The sequence below is a fragment of the Schistocerca serialis genome, chromosome 10 (assembly GCF_023864345.2).
Source record: "Schistocerca serialis cubense isolate TAMUIC-IGC-003099 chromosome 10, iqSchSeri2.2, whole genome shotgun sequence".
In the NCBI taxonomy this organism is placed as follows: Eukaryota; Metazoa; Arthropoda; class Insecta; order Orthoptera; family Acrididae; genus Schistocerca; species Schistocerca serialis.
The window spans coordinates 225,146,146-225,159,883 of record NC_064647.1 but is presented as its reverse complement, the minus strand read 5'-3'; the positions used below and the strand labels follow the sequence as shown (position 1 = coordinate 225,159,883).

At 47.3% G+C, this 13,738-nt stretch overlaps 1 protein-coding gene across 1 annotated transcript in view; it reads right to left on the bottom strand.

Annotated features, from left to right (window-relative positions):
- Positions 1-13,738, bottom strand: part of LOC126424739 (E3 ubiquitin-protein ligase UHRF1-like) — a 163,292-nt gene that overhangs the window by 125,580 nt on the left and 23,974 nt on the right. The gene's annotated exons all lie outside the window — the stretch shown is intronic.

Below are 13,738 nucleotides of genomic sequence, written 5' to 3'. Positions count from 1 at the left end.
AAACACAGACACTAAACTTATTACAGTGAACAGAGACGTCAATGAACGAACGGACAGATAATAACTACGCAAAAATAAAGAAAGTTAAATTTTCACTTGTGGGAAGACTTGAACCAAGGACCTCTGACCTCTTCATCTGCAGCTGCTCACGCTACCACGAGACCACGGCGCTCCTGAACCCACGAACTCCGTAATGTTGGATATGTGACCCATGGACTACTCAGTTTGTATATTTTGCTTATTTTTTCACAGTTCCACACAACTTCTTCCTGTTTTCTCAATTGATCTGTGTTCGGTTTATCAAGGCCTATCCACTGTGCCAAGTTATAACTAAATCTGAGGGGGGTGCGATGGGGAGGTTCTCTTGTGAGTAAATATGAGGAACCCATGTGAGCCGGGCATCAAAGACGAGTCCTAAGAAGTGGCAAGTGTCCACCACTTCAAGCAGGTGTCCGTCGAGGTAAAGTTCAGGATGAGGGTGGACCATCCGATGCCTGCAGAAGTGCGTAACTCGAGTCTTGGCTGCAGAGAACTGAAAACCATGAGTCAGAGCCCATGATGCTGCCTTGCGAACGGCTACTTGCAGCCTGCGTTCGGCGACTCCCGTAGTCGTGGAGCTAAAGGAGATGCAGAAGTCGTCGGCATACAAAGAAGGAGACACCGACGACCCCACGGCTGCAGCCAGACCATTAATGGCCACGAGAAATAAGGAGACGCTCAACACCGAACCCTGCGGGACCCCATTTTCCTGTGTATAAGATGAACTAGAGGCGGCACCGACTTGCACCCGGAAAGTGCGGCGCAATAGAAAAGTTTGAAGAAAAGCCGGGAGCCGACCACGAAGACCCCACTCATGCAACGTAGCAAGGATGTGATGCCTCCATGTGGTGTCATACGCCTTCCGCAGATCAAAAAATACAGCAACGAGATGCTGACGTCGGGCAGAGGCTGTACAGATAGCAGATTCCAGCTGCACCAAATTGTCCGCAGCAGACCGGCCCCGACGGAAGTCACCCTGGGATGGAGCGAGGAGACCGCGCGACTCAAGGACCCAACACAAACGCCGCCCCACCATACGTTCGAGCAATTTGCACAAAACGGTGAGGGTAATGGGACGATAGCTGTCCACCGCCAGTGGGTCCGCACCGGGCTTCAAGATCGGGACAATAAGACCCTCTCGCCATTGCGACGGGAACACGCCCTCGCTCCAAATGCGGTTAAAGATGGTGGGGATGTGTCTCTGGCAGTCCCTGCAGAGATGCTTCAGCATCTGCGCATGGATGCAGTCTGGTCCTGGTGCTGTATCAGGGCAATCGGCGAGGGCAGCAAGGAATTCCCTCTCGCTGAAAGGAGCATTGTATTTTTCAGAACGATGCATGTGGAATGATAATGGCGTCTGCTCGGCTCGCTCCTTTAGAGAGCGAAAGGCGGGGGGATAAGTTGCAGTCGCAGAGCTCTGAGCAAAGTGCGCAGCAAGGTGTTCAGCAATGGCAGCAGCGTCTGTGCAGACAGCGTCATCCAAGGAGATCCCAGGGACACCCATAGGGGTCTGGTATCCATAAATCCGCCGGATCCGGGACCACACGAGCGAGGGGGAGACACGGGAGCCCAAGGATGAGACATACCTCTCCCAGCACTCCTGCTTACGCCGTGCAATAAGGCGACGGGCCAAGGCACGGAGCCTCTTAAAGGCGACGAGGGTCTCTAGAGACGGGTGCCGCCTATGACGCTGGAGAGCCCGCCTACGGTCGCGAATAGCCTCAGCAATCTCCTGCAACCACCAGGAGACAGCCTTCCTCCGAGGGAGTCCAGAAGAGCGGAGGATGGCAGCCTCGGCCGCCGAAATGATTGACGTGGTTAAGACACGGATCACCTCGGCAATGTCACCCTGTGGGGGAGACTCAATGGTTGCAGCGGAAGTAAAAGCCAGCCAGTCAGTCCTGTGGAGAGCCCAGCGGGGCAGGAGCCCAGAAGAACAACACTGTGGCAGTGACAAATAGATGGGAAAATGGTCACCACCACATAGGTCAGGATGCACTCTCCAGTGGAGGGACGGGACAAGTCCGGGGCTGCAAAGAGAGAGATCAATGGCCGAGAACGAGTCATGGGCCACACTGAAATGCGTGGGAGCACCGGTGTTCAAGAGGCTAAGGTCGAGCTGAGCCAACACATGCTCCACAGCACGACCGCAGTCATCGGAGACAGTCCCACCCCATAGAGGGTTGTGGGCATTGAAATCGCCCAGCAACAAGAAAGGTGGCGGCAATTGGGCGATCAGTGCAGCCAGGACATGCAGTGCGACATCACCATCAGGTGGAAGGTAAAGACTGCAGACGGTAATAGCCCTCGGCATCCACACCCTAACAGCGACAGCCTCTAAAGCCGTTTGTAGAGGGACAGTCTCGCTGTGAAGAGAGTTAAGGACATAGATGCAGACGCCACCTGACACCCTCTCATAAGCCGCTCGGTTCTTATAATAACCCCGATAGCCACGGAGGGCAGGGGTTCGCATTGCTGGAAACCAAGTTTCCTGCAGAGCAATGCAGAGGAAAGGATGAAGGCTGATAAGTTGGCGGAGCTCAGCTAGATGGTGGAAGAAACCGCTGCAGTTCCACTGGAGGATGGTGTTGTCCATGGCTGGGAAAGGCGTGACGGGGCTGGGAAGGCAGATTACGCCGCTGGGTCACCTGCTGCCTCCGAGTGAGCACCTGTGCTAGTGCTTTCCATGGCGTCGGAGGGACCGGCGAGATCGAGGTCCTCAGCGGACGCCAGAATCTCCACCTCGTCCTCAGACGCAGAGCTTGTAGGAAGCGGTGGGACGGGTGCCACCGCAATGTCGGTGTTCTTGGGGACGTTCTTCTGTTTCCGTGTGCCGTTGGTGGTTCAGGCTTGGAGGGCTTCACAGGGTCAGTCTCAGGGACGGACGATGACCGTGAGGCCCTACGACCAGGGACTGGTGGTTGTTTAAGCCACTTGCGGGTGTCTGCTGTGCCGCTGGCCGGAACTGGCGGAGGGAGGTCCCCAAGGGACCCCTTCCTTGCGAGAGTAGCCGAAGAAGTCTCATGCTTCGCCGGCTGGGAAGGGGGAACTGATGTCCCCGTTGGTTGGGGGGTGTTGCTCCTGAAGTAGATGGAGCAGGAGTAACGGGGAGTTTAGTGCCCCCCACCATCAAGGGGCAGGTGTGGGCCTTCGACTCCGAGAGCTGACTGGAGCTGATGGAACTGTAGCAGGAGTGACAGTTGCGGCATAAGAAGATGTCATATGCACTGGATGAAGCCGATCATATTTTCACTTCGCCTCAGTGTACGTCAGTCGGTCGAGGGTCTTGATTTCCATGATTCTCCGCTCCTTCTGCAGAATCGGACAGTCCGGCGAGCAAGGCGGATGGTACTCACCACAGTTCACACAGATGGGAGGCGGGGAACAGGGATGATCAGGATGGGATGGTCGACCGCAATCGCGACATGCGAGGTCGGAAGCACAGCGTGCAGACATATGGCCGAACTTCCAACACTTAAAGCACCGCATCGGGGGAGGGATATATGGCTTGACATCACAACGGTACACCATCACCTTGACCTTCTCAGGTAACGTGTCACCCTCGAAGGCCAAGATGAAGGCACTGGTGGCAACTTCATGATCCCTCGGACCCCGGTGGACGCGCCGGACGAAATGGACACCTTGTCGCTCCAAGTTGGCGCGCAGCTCGTCATCAGACTGTAAAAGGAGATCACTGTGGAAGATAATGCCCTGGACCAAATTCAGACTTTTATGGGGCGTGATAGTTACAGATACATCCCCCAGCTTATTACAAGCGAGCAAGGCCCGCGACTGGGCGGAGGACGCCGTTTTTATCAACACCGATCCGGACCGCATCTTGGACAAGCCCTCCACCTCCCCAAACTTGTCCTCTAAATGCTCTACAAAGAACTGAGGCTTCACGGATATAAAGGATTCCCCATCAGCTCGAGTACACACAAGATACCTGGGCGAATACGGCTCACATGCATGTAATGCCTTTCGTTCCTCCCATGGTGTGGCGAGGGAGGGGAACGATTTGGGGTCATAAACGTTACCTTTAAAATGGGCCCTCGAACGCTTAGAGACTGCTGGTGGCTGGCCACCAGCAAGAGAAGATGTGCCACGCTTCATTGCGTGTCATCCACCCTGATGCCACCTACTCTGACCAAGAGCCCTCCCCACAGGCGCCACCCAGCCACAGCAAAGGCCACATGGCAGGATGGCCATTGCCGGGAGTCCCGATGCCCCAGGGAGATGGGCATCTACTCCTTGGCATACGTGGGGAGTTAACAGCGCAGGCATCAGCAGAGCAATCCCTGTGTTGTCAGGGGGCTACAACCAAGAGGGTACATGGCGGCCCCACCACAACGGACTGGCTACCGTGCTGGATTTTAGGTGACACGTCGTTCATGGTTTTCATCTGTGCAGAAACTGGCACTGCTCATCGCATGGCGGAAAGTGCACGCAGGAACGGATCCATGCCCAAGAGATGGATAGCGGGCAGGACTGCAATGCAACGACGTATAAGTTGGCGAAAGTTCTCAACGCAAGATGGACACAATGCACCAAGTAAGGCGCCCTTCCCCAATCGGCTCGCTCTTCGGAACAATTTAGAAAGATGGAGGTCAAACCCGAGAGGGGACCATCACATAAGGCCGAAACATTTGAGACTCCTTTTAGTCCCCTCTTACGACAGGCAGGAACACCGCGGACCTATTCTAACCCCCGAACCCGCAGGGGGGCACTAGAAATTTGTGACAGTTCATCTCACATCTATTCAAATTGCAAATGGGGATTGGGAGGGGAATTGGGGAGGGGGGGGGGGGGGGGGTAATATGCAGTAGGAATCATGAGTGCCATATAAATGAAATCCAGTTTCAAGAACATGTCCCTCCACATTACTATCACATTCTAAATACTTATAATAATGCATTTTCAGGACACTAGTTGGTTGGGTGATCCACTCCAGTCACAAGAACTTTATAACACAGATGAAGCACTTTACTATCAGTGACAGAAAATTTTTCCTCAAAACCTACTCGCAAACTGAAACAACACAGCTACATCTCCTGCTGCAGCAAGTGATGTTAATGAGTCCAATACGGTAGCATTGTTTTAAGAAATAAACATCTGAAGCAGGCTTCCTACTTTTGGTTTAAAACATATGTAAACTGAATTTGAGTTTATAACAAGGTTCTTTTCAAATAAAAACTGAAACGTCACTTCTAACTATAACTTTCAGCTACAGCTGAAACTGTAAATATTACTGCAAACAACAAATAATTAGATGACTTTCCTTAAAACAGCGTCCTTTTTCTTCACTTCATTTTGGGAGATCTCCATTAATTTGTCAAATTAATATACTGACACACTCACAAAAATGAAGAATCTAACACTGTAATTTCTTAAATAATTGTAGAGTGTGAAATAACCAATTTACGTCATGATCAGCAATTAATGGATGAACCAAGTCACACACAAAGCTACTAGATCTTCAACTGTGCACAAACTTATAAATTCCTCAGGTGTCTTGTAACACCAGACTGCAGTGTTGCTCTAATGTTCCCAGTGTGGTGGGGCCCTAAGCAATCTAAGAATAATGATTGGGTCAGGCTGGATGTGGTACATCTTGAGAAACTTGTGAACTCATGTATTCGCTGATTTGAGACCATCATCAATGCTAGCCTATGTGTTACACGGTACAAATTTTGGGGGTCTCCTTGAGGCCTTCACAGGTCACAATTATCCTCCCTACCTCATCCAGAAACAGAAGTCTCATGCTTTGTCTCTTCTAGCCACAAATCACAAAGAAGTCCCCCAGCCCCACTCCTTTGCTGCGATTCAGTACAACTGGGACCGGAGTAAATTAATCATGGTCTCTGGCACCATTTTGACCACCTCTCGTCATGCCCTGAAATGAGAAATATCCTCCTCACTCCTTCGACTGTGGCATTCCACCACAAACCACACCCAAATAATATCCTTGCCTGTCTCTATTTCAACCCTGCCCCTACAGTTAATATCCCTCCAAGAGACCTACATACAAGACCTGTCCCAGCCATCTTCCCATTACCACCAACTCCACAACTGCCATCAAAGGCAAGACTGCCTGTGAAAGCAGCTACAACATTACCAACTTATCAGTAAACAGTGTGCGAAATTCTATGTGGGCACAACCACCGACGACCTATCTGTCCTTAAGAATGGCCACCACCAACAGCTTATCCTTTTCTCTTATAATATCCTGCAAACTATGGATGAAGGGCTACAGGCAGATCCCATATTTTTAGACTTCCGAAACGTATTTGATACAGTGCCCAACTGCAGACTGTTAACAAAGGTGTGAGTGTATGGATTAGGTTCCCAGATGTGTGAGTGATTCGAATGTTGTCCTCAACGGCAAGTGTTCATCAGAGACAAGGTTATCATCAGGAGTGCTTCAGGGAAATGTCAAAGGACTGCTATTATTTCCTGTAAACATAAATGATCTGCTGGACAGGGTGAGCAGCAATCTGGAGCAGTTTGCTGATGATGCTGTGGTGTACACGAACATTTAGTAGTTGAGTGACTGTAGGAGGATACTAGATGACTTGACAAAATTTCTAGTTTGTGTCACGAATGGCACCTAGCTCTAAACCTAGAAAAATGTAAGTTAATACAGATGAGTAGGGAAAACAATCCCGTAATGATCGAATACAACACTGTCAGTGTGCTGCTTGACACAGTCATGACACTTACAAAGTTGGGCATAACGTTGGAAAGCAATATCAAATGAAACGAGCATGTGAAGATTGTGGTAGGGAATGCTAATGGTTTATGATCTTGGGTTTACTGGGAGAATTTTGGGAAAGTGTGGTTCATCTATAAAGAAGACAGCACATAGGACAGTACTACGACCTATTTGTGAGTACTGCTCAAGCATTTAGGATCAGTGCCCAATAGAATTACGAAGTGCTATCCAAAATTTTCGCGACTGGTGCTGCCATTTGTTGAAAACATTACCTTTGGACTAATGGTCACCATCACCCTCGAAGAAGTTCCCATCCGCACGTACACATTGGTCCCAACACTTCTGTCACTGGTCAAACATTTTCTGGAAGTCCTGTTCTTTGAGGGTGTTTATCACTGCCAGTGATGCTTCTCGAATCCTCTCTAGAGTGTCAAACCGGCGGCCTTTCAACTTGAGTTTCAGTTTTGGGAATAGCGCGAAGTCGCAAGGTGCCAAATCTGGCAAGTACGGTGAGTGAGGTACAACCGCCATATTGTTTTTTGCCAAAAAGGTCCTGGTGAGCAAGGACCTGTGACAGGGTACATTGTCGTGATGCAGCAGCCAGTTCCTTTGACGCCAAAGTTCAAGCCGTCATTGCCACACATTTTCACAGAGCTGTTGCAAAACATCACAGTAGTACGCGGAATTCACCGTTTGGTTGGGTGGGATGAATTCTTTGTGCACAATTCCCTTGGTATCAAAGAAAACTATGATCATGCTCTTCACTTTGCTCTTCACCTGTCTCACTTTTTTGGGTCTTGGAGAGCCCAGGCTCTTCCACTGATCCCAGGTGTTGCTTTGTCTCTGGGTCATAACCGTAAATCCAGCTCCTGTCACTGGTGATAACCCATGACAAGAAGGTTGGATCATCAGATGTGGTCTGACGAAGGTCCGTGCACACTCCAGTATGCTGTGCCTTCTGATCGGCAGTTAAGATCCTTGGCACAAACAGCAACACGATGCACACCCAATTCATCAGTCAACATTCGTTGACATGTCCCATAACAAATACCCACTTCATCCGCAAGGTCTCGAATCGTTCGAAGTCGATCCGCACGAACCAGTTGTAGAAATTTGGCAACAATGTCTGGTGTTGTGTGGCTAACGGGCCTTCCAGTGTGAGCATCATCTTTGACATCTGTACTGCCGGCCTGAACTGAGCATGCCACTCAAACACACACGTACAGTTCATGCTCTGTCTCCCAAACACTTGTTGAGTCATTGCAAGGGTCTCCGTAGCACTTTTCCCGAGATTCGCACAGAATTTGATACACACACGCTGTTCTGTACGCAGATCCATTGTAAAATCGCACACACCAAACACAGATTATTACAGAAATCACTGTGGACATGCAACACGTCCTCCCAGCTGAATACCACTCCACACACTGACCCATCAGATATGCAGCTTGCGCCATTTAGCAGTGAAAAGATCTACTACTCCTACTTTCCAGATGGCAGCACCAGTCCCGAAAATTTTGGATGCCACCTCGTAAAGGTACACATGAAAGCGATTCAGAGACAGGCTGCTAGATTTGTTACCAGTAGGTTCGAACAACACATAAGTATTACGGAGATGCTCCGGGAACTCAAATGGGTGGGAAGGTGACTTTCTTTTTGAGAAACACTGTTGAGAATATTTAGAGAACTGGCATTTGAAGCTGACTGCAGAACAATTCCAAGGCTGCCAACATTCTTTTTATTTGTAGTGGTACAGGGTACCCTCCGCCACGCACTGCACAGTGGCTTGCGGAGTATATATGTAGATGTATGTTGCACAGCACGGTGGGCACGACTTCGACAATTGCTACACAGCCTGTGTGCCATCCGGATTCTTCCCACTATCATTACCTTTTCTGAACTGCACCAGTTGTAACTCTCCCTACAACACACGATTCATTCGAGTAACCTTCCTGGCTTCAAACTTCGCCAGATCCTGTACCCAACTGCCTCTATCTCCTTCCCTGCTCCCAATCCAGCCTCACCCACACCTGCTATCACCCTGACTCACTTGCACAGCCCTTACCTCTTCTCCAGTTGTCTCCTCTCTCACAGATCCCTGTCATGTCCAAGCACTCTACTACAGGCAAGCCCTACAGTGCCTTCCCAAACCTCTACCTGCTATCCCTCCCCGCCCCAACTCTGTTCTGTACCCTATACTACTCACCCCAAACCTGACACCTGTGCACCACATTTCCACTTCAACATCCGGAGATGACAGTAGCTGTGTGTGTGTGTGTGTGTGTGTGTGTGTTTAAGTCATATTGTGTGTTTAAATCATATAAATACATAAGTGAGATCCATATACTTACCAGAGAGTCCTGTGACATTATCTCTGAACTCACTGTTGCAGGGTGCTCGGAGCCTTGACTCACGAATCTCTCCCCTCCCCATTGTAATGGAAAACTCACCACTTGAGTCTGTTGTCTGGTACAAGTGGACTTGACCCGTCTAGAACGGTGATTTGATTTTAACAGGGAAGCTAAAACAGCTTACGTCTAACTTGCCACTGCCCGCACCGAAACTAAGTTTATTGTGAGGTACTGCTCCCTGTATATCTAGTAAAGCCAACCAATGCCCATAAATAGTGCAATTTTCCATAACACGTAAAACGAGCATTGGAGTATATTAGTGGTGTTCATGTTTAGTGTTGCTACCAGGCCCATAAGGATATATACAGGGTGTGAACAGCATCAGGCCTCGAGTGATTACTGTGAGAGAGACAGAGATTTCATGTACTCTTGTGAGACAGAACTGCTGATGTAGCTTGAAAAGGACTTCATTGTGGGCCTCCATTTGGCTGGCAGGTTTAACTGTGCAATATTCAGACTTGTGGGGGATTCAGATGTGACAGTGGCTTTAAGATATATTGTGTGGGATATTGACAGCAGGAAAACTCATCATTGAGGTTCCAGTAGAATATCCCTGACCACCACAAGGGAAGATCACTGTATTATGCACTGAGCACATGGTAACCCCTCCAAATCTGCTTGCCATCCATGAGCCAGTAATGGACTCTATATCTACCTCTACATCTATGTCCACATCCACATCCACATCCTATGACCTACTGTGAAGTGCATGGCACAAGGTACAGCCCACTGTACCAGTTATTGGGGCTTTTTCTTGTTCCATTCACATTTGGAGGGCAGGAAAAATGATGGTTTAAATGCTTCTGTGCATGTTGTAATTAATCTAATCTTACCCTCATTATCCCTATGGAAGCCATATGTTGAACTTCTAGTATATTCCTGGACTCAACATTTAAAGCTGGAGCCCGAAACTTTGTTGGCACACTTTCTTGGTATAGTTTCTGTCTATTTTCAAGAGTATACAAGTTCAGTTCTTTCAACATCTCAGCGACACTCTCACATGGGTCAAACAGACTTGTGACCATTCATGCTGCCCTTCTCTGTATACACTCAATATGCCTTTCTAGTCCTAGTACATGTCCCACATGCTCGAGCAATATCTTAGGATGTGTCGCACAACTGATTCGTAAGCAATCTCCTTTGTAGACTGATTTCACTTCCCCAGTAACCTACCAATAAACCCACGACTGAGCCTATGTGATCATTCTACTTCATGTCCATACCAAGTGTTACAATGAGGTATGAGTTTACAGATTCCAACTTTGACTCATTAATATTATATTCAATGGCTACTGTATGTTATCATTTTGCGAAGTGCCCAGTTTTACATTTTTGAACATTTAAAGCAAATTGCTAATCACTACACCAATTTGAAACCTTATCAAGGTTTGACTGAATATTTGTACAGCTTCAGTCTGACTGCACTTCATTCTAGATAACTGCATCAGGTGCAAAAAGTCTGAAGTGACTATTAATACTGTTGGCAAGATCATTATGTATAACACAAACATCAAGGGGCTCAAGGGGCTCAACATGTTTCGCTGGGGTACAGCTGAAATTACTTCTACATCTGTCAATGACTTTCCATCCTAGATAACATGCTGTGTCCATCCTACCAAGAAATCCTTAATCCACTCACATATTTCATCTGATAACCCACATCATCATACTTTTGATAATAAGCATAGATGCAATACTGAGTCAAATGCCTTTTGGAAATCAAGAAATACTGCATCTACCCGACTGCATTGACCAACAGCTTTCAGAATGCCAGGTGCGAAAAGTGTGAGTTGGGTTTCGCACGATGTTGGCATGTATGAGGCCATTGTGTTTGACCTTAAAAATGTTCTAAGATTCTGCAACAAAGCTGTCAAGGATATTGGGCGTTAGTTTTGCGGATCACTTCTGCTACACTTCTTGTAGACAGTTGTAACCTATCATTTCTTCCAGCTACTGTGCACAAATTCTCGTTCGACACATCTACAACAGATTACAGTTAAGACAGGGGCTAACTCAGCCGCAAACTGGGTGTAGAATATGATAGGGATTCTATCAGGCCCTGGGACTTTGTTCAATTTTAACACTTTCAGCTGTTTCTCAACACAGCTTTGTAAAGGAACATTTTGAGTGACTGGACACTAACTTTGATGCCACTAACAGCCATTAACTATAGCTAGAATTTCTTTGGATTTTGTGAATGATCATTTGGTAATATTCTACTATGGTAGTCATTGGAAGCTTCACACAACATTCTGTGTCACCCCACACCACCATTAGATACTATCAGACTAGTTAATTATTATCCCTAGCATAGGTCCCGTTGCACCATAACACAAATGGCAGGAGTTTGGAGCGGTGTCATGACCGGGAAGTATGGGAAGTGAGGACTGCTAGTGAATGGTGTCACATTGTGTTAAGTGAGAAATTGTGGTTCTGCACTACCCCAGATCGGCATCGTTGGTGAGTATGACAGTGACACCGGGCAGAGGTCCCAGTGTTCCAATGATTTGCAGTCGCACCTGGCATCACGGTGTAGGGAGCCATCGGGTATGACCTCAGGTCACGGCTGGTAGTGACTAAGGGAACTCTGATGGTACAGCAGTATGTCGAGTACATCCCGCATCCTCACGTCTTACCTCTCGTGTGACAGTATCATAATATATTTTTCAATAGGACAATGCTCATCCACATATGACAAGTTTTGCCTTGGACTGTTTCCTTGATGTTGAGGTGGGGCCAGCTTGGACATCAACTCCATCCCTGTACCAGTATCCCCAGGACATTGTGGAAAAGTTACAACAGTTGTGGGCCAGCTTGCCTCACGAGAGGCTAAAATGGCGTCATGAGACCCTTCACAACCAAACCAGCCCGTGCATCCAGGACAGAGGGGTGCGACATTATATTAATAAATGGGCTCATACTGCCAAGCTCACTGCCAAACTGACTCAATTTTGTAACCACTGAAATAACATCCCATACCCTCTCAACCCTGGAAGTTGAATTTAGTTTCCTCCTTCCCTTCAGTGTATTCCACTCTTTTGTTGTTGTCCAGCGCAGATGTTATGCATGCAGAATTCTATGCAAACAAATGCGCATAGCATTTGTATGTTAAGAGAAAGCTTTTAACATTGTTTATTGGAATACACTAATTGAAATTGTAAAGGTAGCATGGATAAAATACAGGGAGTCAAACATTATTTACAACTTGTACACAAACAAGACTACAGTTATAAGGGGTCAAGGACATGAAAGGGAAGTAGTGGAGGGGGAATGACACAGGTTTGTAGACAGTCCTTGGTGTTATTCAATCTTTACAATGGACAAGCTGTGAAAGAAACCTAGGAGAAACTGGGGTAGGTAGAGGGGGGGACGACTTTTAAAATTTACAAACAACTTTGTAATTTTATCAGATGTGGGAAATGACTTGGAAGAACAGTTAGAAGAGGATATGAAATGCTCATAAAATGCGAGAAAGGTAACAGTATACAGTCACATTATATCAGGATATATAATTTAATCACTAAAATAACAGAGTTTTTACAAATTTGGAAGCAAAATAACAGATGATGACTGAAGTAGATATAGCATGCAGACTCACAATAGCAAGAAAAGCATTTAAGAAAAAGACAAAGGAACAGGGAGCAAAAGAGGGGGACAGCGGAAAAGGAGGGGACAGCGGAAAAGGAGGGGAAGGGCAGGGAGTGGAGTGGACTGGAGCAGAAAAGGAGAGGAGGGTGACACACACAAAGAGGATGAGGGAATGCAAGATGGGAGGAGGTGATATGACAAAGGGGCAGAAACTGTTGGGTGGAGGGTGTGGGGGCAGTAGATTACCGTAGGGTGAGGTAGGGATAATATCAGGAGTGGAGAATGTTTTTTTAGGATAACTCGCATCTATGCATTTCAGAAAAGCTGGTGGTGGAGCAGAAGATCCAGGTGGCCCCCTTCCACCACAAGCTTTCCTGAACTGCACAGATGGAAGTTGTCCTAGGAATAAATTCTCCACCCTTGAAATTATCCTGGCCTCAACCCACTGCAACCTATTGTCCCGACACCTTCCACATTCCCTCATCCTCTTTTTTTGTTCCATTCTGTTCCAGTGTACCTGTCTGTCCTATCTCCTTCCCTACGCTCTTACCTAACTCCAGACTGAGCTGATGGAGATGACAGTCATGTGTGTGAGATGTGGTTGCTTTTATGAATGCATGTGTCGTTTAGTTGTGTCTGTCTGCAACTTACTTTGTCATTTTTATGGTAAGCAGCAATCTTTTCCTTACACCGCTGATATTCCACCCTGGAGTTTCCATCGTTTGATTTGTGGAAACTATAAAATTTTTAACATCTATTATAAATTTAAGTGTTTGTAAGTCATTTCTGTAGGTATTTGTTAGGAGTGTAGGATTGCATGGAAGTGAAACACAGACAGTCAGTAATTCAGGCAAGAATAGAACAGATGCTTTTGATATGTGGTGCTATAGAAGAAAGCTGAAAATTAGATGAGTACATCATGTAACTAATGAAAAGGTACTAAATCAAATTGGGGGAAAAGGAGTGTTACAGCACACTTGACTGAAAG